This window comes from Thalassophryne amazonica, chromosome 11, assembly GCF_902500255.1.
Source record: "Thalassophryne amazonica chromosome 11, fThaAma1.1, whole genome shotgun sequence".
Taxonomy (NCBI): domain Eukaryota; kingdom Metazoa; phylum Chordata; class Actinopteri; order Batrachoidiformes; family Batrachoididae; genus Thalassophryne; species Thalassophryne amazonica.
This window is the reverse complement of record NC_047113.1, coordinates 12,741,922-12,747,921: the sequence shown is the minus strand read 5'-3', so window position 1 is coordinate 12,747,921 and position 6,000 is coordinate 12,741,922. Positions and strand designations below refer to the sequence as shown.

At 41.0% G+C, this 6,000-nt stretch overlaps 1 protein-coding gene across 3 annotated transcripts in view; it reads left to right on the top strand.

Annotated features, from left to right (window-relative positions):
* Positions 1 to 409: 409 nt before the first annotated feature.
* acsl4a (acyl-CoA synthetase long chain family member 4a) overlaps positions 410 to 6,000 on the top strand; it is a 28,031-nt gene continuing 22,440 nt past the window's right edge. For 2 of the 3 annotated variants that reach the window (XM_034181217.1, XM_034181215.1), the window contains exon 1: positions 410 to 497. The gene's annotated coding sequence lies outside the window, so the exon portion shown is untranslated. The remainder of the gene's footprint in view (positions 498 to 6,000) is intronic. The other variant, XM_034181216.1, reaches the window with a different exon arrangement.

Below are 6,000 nucleotides of genomic sequence, written 5' to 3'. Positions count from 1 at the left end.
TAAAATATGCAACATTGCTTTTTGACACTGATGGCCACTTGGGGGCGACAACAGTATAACTTCTCTTTTCCAAACCCACGCGCACGTTGATACATTGTTTCTTATATAGTTGATGATAATCCCGCAGCTATTTTGGTTGTTAAGATGAAAGTCTTTTGTTATTAAACATGCTTATTTTGTGTCGTTTATGGTTCTTACTCCACAAGTATTAAAACAAATAACCAAAATTTATTAAAAACAAAAGAAAATTACCGTAAATATTTATTTCAATAACTATAATATTTATAATAATATTTTAACAACACAAAGCAAAAATGATGACAGACGATCATGACGTTTCCGTAGGGGGGCTGCTCATTGGTCCAGAAATATGGAATCAGATGACGTCGTAGTTCCGTGTTGTAGTGCGTGAGAAAAGGTAACTTTTGGTCATTGCTGCTGGAGGCAGACACACATACAAACGGCTGGGCGCTGACGAAGAATCCACCATCCTTTCGGTAAGCAGATTCATTCACGAGTTTAGCCTCATTACTGCCGTTTTCCATTGACAGGGTTGTGATTAGAGTAATATTTTGTTCTTGTGGTTTAAATTCTAAGTATTTTATCAGCTCTTCCTGGAGTCGTTTCCTCATTTTTCAGTGATATTTTGGCGGTATGAGCTGCGCGCGTGGTGGCGCTTTATCTGCATCGTTATCATTCATTGTTGTTGTCAAAAATAAATGATAAACAAAACACTTTTTGTTTGTAAAGACCCCCCCCCCCCATTCGGATAAATGAGTAGTTTGTTTTAATTTTTTTTTTTTAAACACTGCTCATCTTTTTATCATTTTATAATTTAAAAAGTCGTGACTACCCTCAAATGTTAATGTTTACAGATTGAAAGCGCCCATAACAAGACAAAAAGGTAACACCCGAGAATTCTGGGATTTCCTGGTATGCAATTGTACTTTTACTTAGTGCAATTAGCTATAAATAAAACCAAAATGGCTACTTTATATGCTGTTACTAGAAGCCTGGATAAACACATCACATGCAGGCTGTTTCTCTAGAATTAAAGGTTTGTAGGTGCAGTCCACGGTGTTATTGTTGGAGCCGCTGGTATTATCTGCTGATACATTCATGCCTACTGTGACCTTAACACCTAAAGCTAACCAGAACCTTCACAGGTCTGTATCAGTGCTGCAGGTACACGGTCACCTGCACTTGAGTGATATACCCGACTATATTGTTTGGGGGAAAGCGTTTGAGCCCACTCAGGTCTGGGAGCATGCACTGGCAGCATGCATCACCACATCCGCCACACTACGGAATTGTCTTAAGTCCTGGATAGAATCCAAAGACAACCTGTTCCAGCCCCATCTCTTGATGTGTCATTGATCTGCCACAGTCATTGATCTGCCACAGTCTGGTGAAATGCGGGCTTTTCCTGTTGCTGGTGTCCTCAGTGCTGAGGCACCTGCTTCCTATATCGTGCCCAGAGAAACACTCCAAAAATGATGCAGCTGATGTTCTCTCAGAATGCAAGTGAAACCACCTTGGTATTTTCAAGAATTTGATCCCTGCACTGGCACGCAATCTTGATTGCCAATCTGTAAACTTGCTGTAAACTGTGCGGTTGCACACCAGTGCGCAAAGAAAATTATGAAATGTTCAAAACAGGTTACGATGAGTTTACCCATTGCGTGACACTGCAGGGATCAAATTTGTGCAAGTGTCAAGGTGGTTTTTCAAGAGTACCATCTAATGACACACATGGCAGTGCAGAGCCAAAATTTATGTAAGTGTCAAGGTTGCTTGATACTGTTCTTCATGTGTCTTTGAAAGTAGGCATTTGTTTGGCACAAAGTCATTCCTTTGGTATCAAAGGAGTCTCCGATAAGGCCTTGTACAGACATCCAGTCACCACCTGAAGTCACTGGTTAGCATCTAAGTCACACAGCCGTACAGTAAGGCAGGAAGCATCAACACCCAAAACACTTGGACTGTCATTCTCCTGCAAGGTCCTGTACCATAGTCAAACTTCAGAAGCACGTGTGGCTCTGCAGTAACTTGGGTGTTGCTAACTTTTAATGTCTTAGAATAGATCTACCTGTTGTTTCCCACTGCATCATGTTTGTCTGCTTTTTGGTATAGGCGTTTGTGTAGTTTCTCATATTTGTCAGAATAATTGTACAACATGCTCTGCTGAAAACCTCACGCTATCCTGATAAAATCAGACTATTCCTGTCCTGCTGTTACTTCACGCAATGCATGGTCGCTGCTGCTGTTTTATGTTTGGTCGTCGGTAAATCTGGTTGATGCATTACCAAGTGGAAGTGACGTACCACTGTCTTAATCCATATGGGGTTTTTTTCTACAATATCAAGCTTTGCTTTTAAATTAAAGTCTGTCATATCAGGAAAAAAACTCATGTCCTGGCATAAAATGTGAATAAATTTTATCTTGTGGGTGGGTGGGTAGCTTAAATGTGAATGGAAGGCCACTAGTTTAATCTCCAAACAGAGAGAATGAGTTGATAGGGGAAGGTTGGTTGTTTTTTGTTTTTTAAAGTGGCATTTGCCCCACCGGTATTGCATTTACTGATGTACCCTTGAGCAAGAACCTTAATCCTTACCTGCTCCAGTGGTAGGTGAGGATTATCACATCAGCAGTTGGTCTGTGCTGCTTCTAGGTGTGAATGTATGCAAACAGGGTGTTCCTGTTGTAACCTCCCTGTATAAATACTGTATGGGTTTCATAGTGATTAAAAAAAAAACAATTAAAAGAAAATGCATCATCACAATTTAGTCCAGGTAACTTCCCTCCCCACTACCCGCTTCATTATATGAAAGTTGTTCTGTGTTGTCATTTAAAACTTGTAGTATTTTCTGCAAACTAAAATGTAAAATTCTACAGACACCTGACCTCTGCCTCACATTTGTGTTTGATTTCTGGAATACGTCTGGAAAAATTTCTTCATGATACAGATGTGTATGACGTAGAATCAGGCTACAGTTCATTTTTCAGTGAATCAGAACAGTGACTCACTCACTTGTGTACGGTGTGTCTGTGCGTAACTCAGGGGTCTGTTGTATCTCAGACAGCTCATCTTGACAAATCCTATAAGAAGAAACTGCTTTCCTATCACACTTTTTCAGTTTTCTGTTTCTGCTAATCAACACTGAACTAGGTCCAACATGACAGCTGTAAGCTTTATTTATTTATAACAATATGAAGTTGCCTTCCTTTTTTCCGGTGCACAGCTGTTTTTTTTGTTTTTGTTTTTTTTAACTGCACTTGTAGAGGAATAACTCCTTTTTATGATAGTGTCATTAATTTTATCTCCAGCAGCCTCCGTACCAGCACTGCATGCTCACCAGCACGTTTGCCCTCAAGTAGCCTTTTCCCTAACCCCACCCCATGGGGTGAGCTTTAAGAGTAAGGGCATTGGTTCTCTCTAGCCAGATCCTCTTCAGTATAAATGACAGGGTTGTGATCACAGGATGTGTTTGTATGTGTGTGCGCACATGCCATTTTTGTCTCATGTCAATCAAAATTGTAATTAAAGTTTTGGATGGGCCTCAGATGATTTTCAGCATCCTTAATTTTGGGAATAGCTGGTTTTAAGCAAGTCGAGGGATCAACAAGGATATTTTCAAATCACTGAAAATTAGAGGTGGGCGGATCGATCCTAATATCGATACCAACGCTGGTATTGATATTGAACGCTGCACTGTGTCACACAACACGGAGCAGCGCACCCTTGTATTGTGGTTTGTCAGCCCTCTACCTCAGGAGATTTTAAGTTGTGTTGAGCGATATTTTTTTCAGTATCGGTATTGGTATCTATCGGTGATACTGGGCCTGTATTTACTTGGTATTGGATCAATACCAAAATTCTCGGTATCGCCCACCTCTACTGAAAATCTCTTGGAGTTAGTTTAGAGCAATCGTTAAGGAATAGAAATTGGATGGTCAGAAGGTCGATGAAAACCGAGTGAGTATACAAGAAGAGAACGAGTGAGGGAAACTAAGATATGTGTGATGACCTTCTGTGGTGGTGACTGAGGAAACTGTGCATAGCGCAGCTTCAGTCTGTTCCTTCACCTGTCACAGCATCATGGCAAAGTGGAGGAGAAAAGGCTTTTGTTAACAGGAGGGGTGGGGGGGTTAAATCTAGGCTTGATTTTCCAAGAGTTTTCTGGTAAAATGTGGCTGAGATTTTCTTTTGGAAACAAAAATAGTCCTTGTCTGTGCCTCTCTTCCTTGAGACTGTGACTGGTGACAGAACAAACAGTTATGCACAGTCTCTCCAATCACAGCCACTGAAGCTTGTAACTCCATTATCATAGGCGACTTGGTGGCTTCCCTCACAAGTCTCTTTTGTGCACTCTCTCGTAGTGTTTGAGGTTCTGCTGCAGTACTGTTCATATGTTAATTGACTTAAATGAGCACCCAGAAAAAATATCCAGTGACCATTTAGTGTGTCAGTGTCTGCGTGTTTATGCAGTCCTTTAATTTGTGTTCTTTAGAGGTTAATGTGAGCTAAAGTACATATTGTTTTTGCATTGGTTAGCACTGTTGCCTCGCAGCGAGAAGGTCGTGGGATCAATTGCCACCTGTGGCCTTTCTGTGTGAAGTTTGCATGTTCTCCCCGTGTTTGCGTGTGCTCCGGCTTTCTCCCACATCAAAAAGACATGCAGGTTAGGCAGATTGGAAACTTTAAATTGTCCGTAGGTGTTGGTGTGAATGAGTTTGTTCGACTATATGTGGTCCTGTGACAGACTAGCGTCCTGTCCAGGGTGTACCCTGCCTCGCGCCCTGTGACTGCTGAGATAGGCTCCAGCACCCCCCCCCGCTCCCCAGATTTTGTTGTTTAGTTCCTATTTGGCCACCAGGTGGCAGCCTACAGCCAAATTGGCTTGCCACACTGCACTCAAACTTACAGAGGCCCCTTTACCCTGTTACGGGAGCAAATTCAGCAAGTTTCATGAAAATTGGAGGAAGTTACCAACTTACCATATTTGGCCTCTTTGTGAAGTGGTCCAAAAAACGGTTAAACAGAGTCAGTACCAAAACCAGTGACAAAACTCTCTTTACCACTGAAACTCGAGATGCTGAGTGAGAATATGAGCCATATTTCATCACTTTTGACTTGGGGCGCGTTGGGAAATCACTGTGCGAAAAAGTGGTAATTTCGCATTTTGGCGGCAAAACACACCCCATACTTGTGCGCCCAAAGTCAGCCGCCAAAACTTTCATCGACATCAAAGTAAGAGGTCCTAATCTATCATCACAAGCATAAAAGACCTTGGCTGCTAAGGGTGCAGGCCACACTGCCCCTGTGAAAATGTGCACAATTACAAAAAATAGCGATTTGCAGTACCACCTATGGGCTGCATCCTGAGTCAGCCAACAAAATGTTCATGTTTTTGGATTCCATACCCGATAGACTAACACAAATGAAAATAAATTTGGCTCACACAGGGTGCATGGAAATATGAGCATTTGAAAACCTTACTTTTGAGATTTTTGCCATTTTGGCTTATTTTGAACCCAAATTTCCAGGACCCCTAAAAAAACAAAACAAAAAACAAATCAATAAAAAAAAGCCAGACCTTATCAAGGATTTAAAAAATATGTTTTTGTTAGTTTCAAACATATGTCTACCCATAAAAAAATTAGGGACAAATCTGAAGGGGTTATGAATGACCACCTGCCTGACTCTTATTAAAAACTGACTCTTAAGCATGATTCCAGGATTTTATTTATTTTTTTACATTAACGGATTTGATGTCGTGCAAATGTGAAAGAGTGCAATGATTCACGTTTTCTCATGCCACAGTACATGTTGTTTGTCATGAAGTAAAGTGGGATTAGATAATTTGTTAGTACTGACTATCAGTTTTTATCAGCAGGCTATCAACTGGTTAGTTCTTCCGTGTCCATGAGATATGAAGTGTTAAGTTGCTGACTGCTTTCATTCAGGAACTGCTGTTTTGTCACGTTGCATTTTTATAA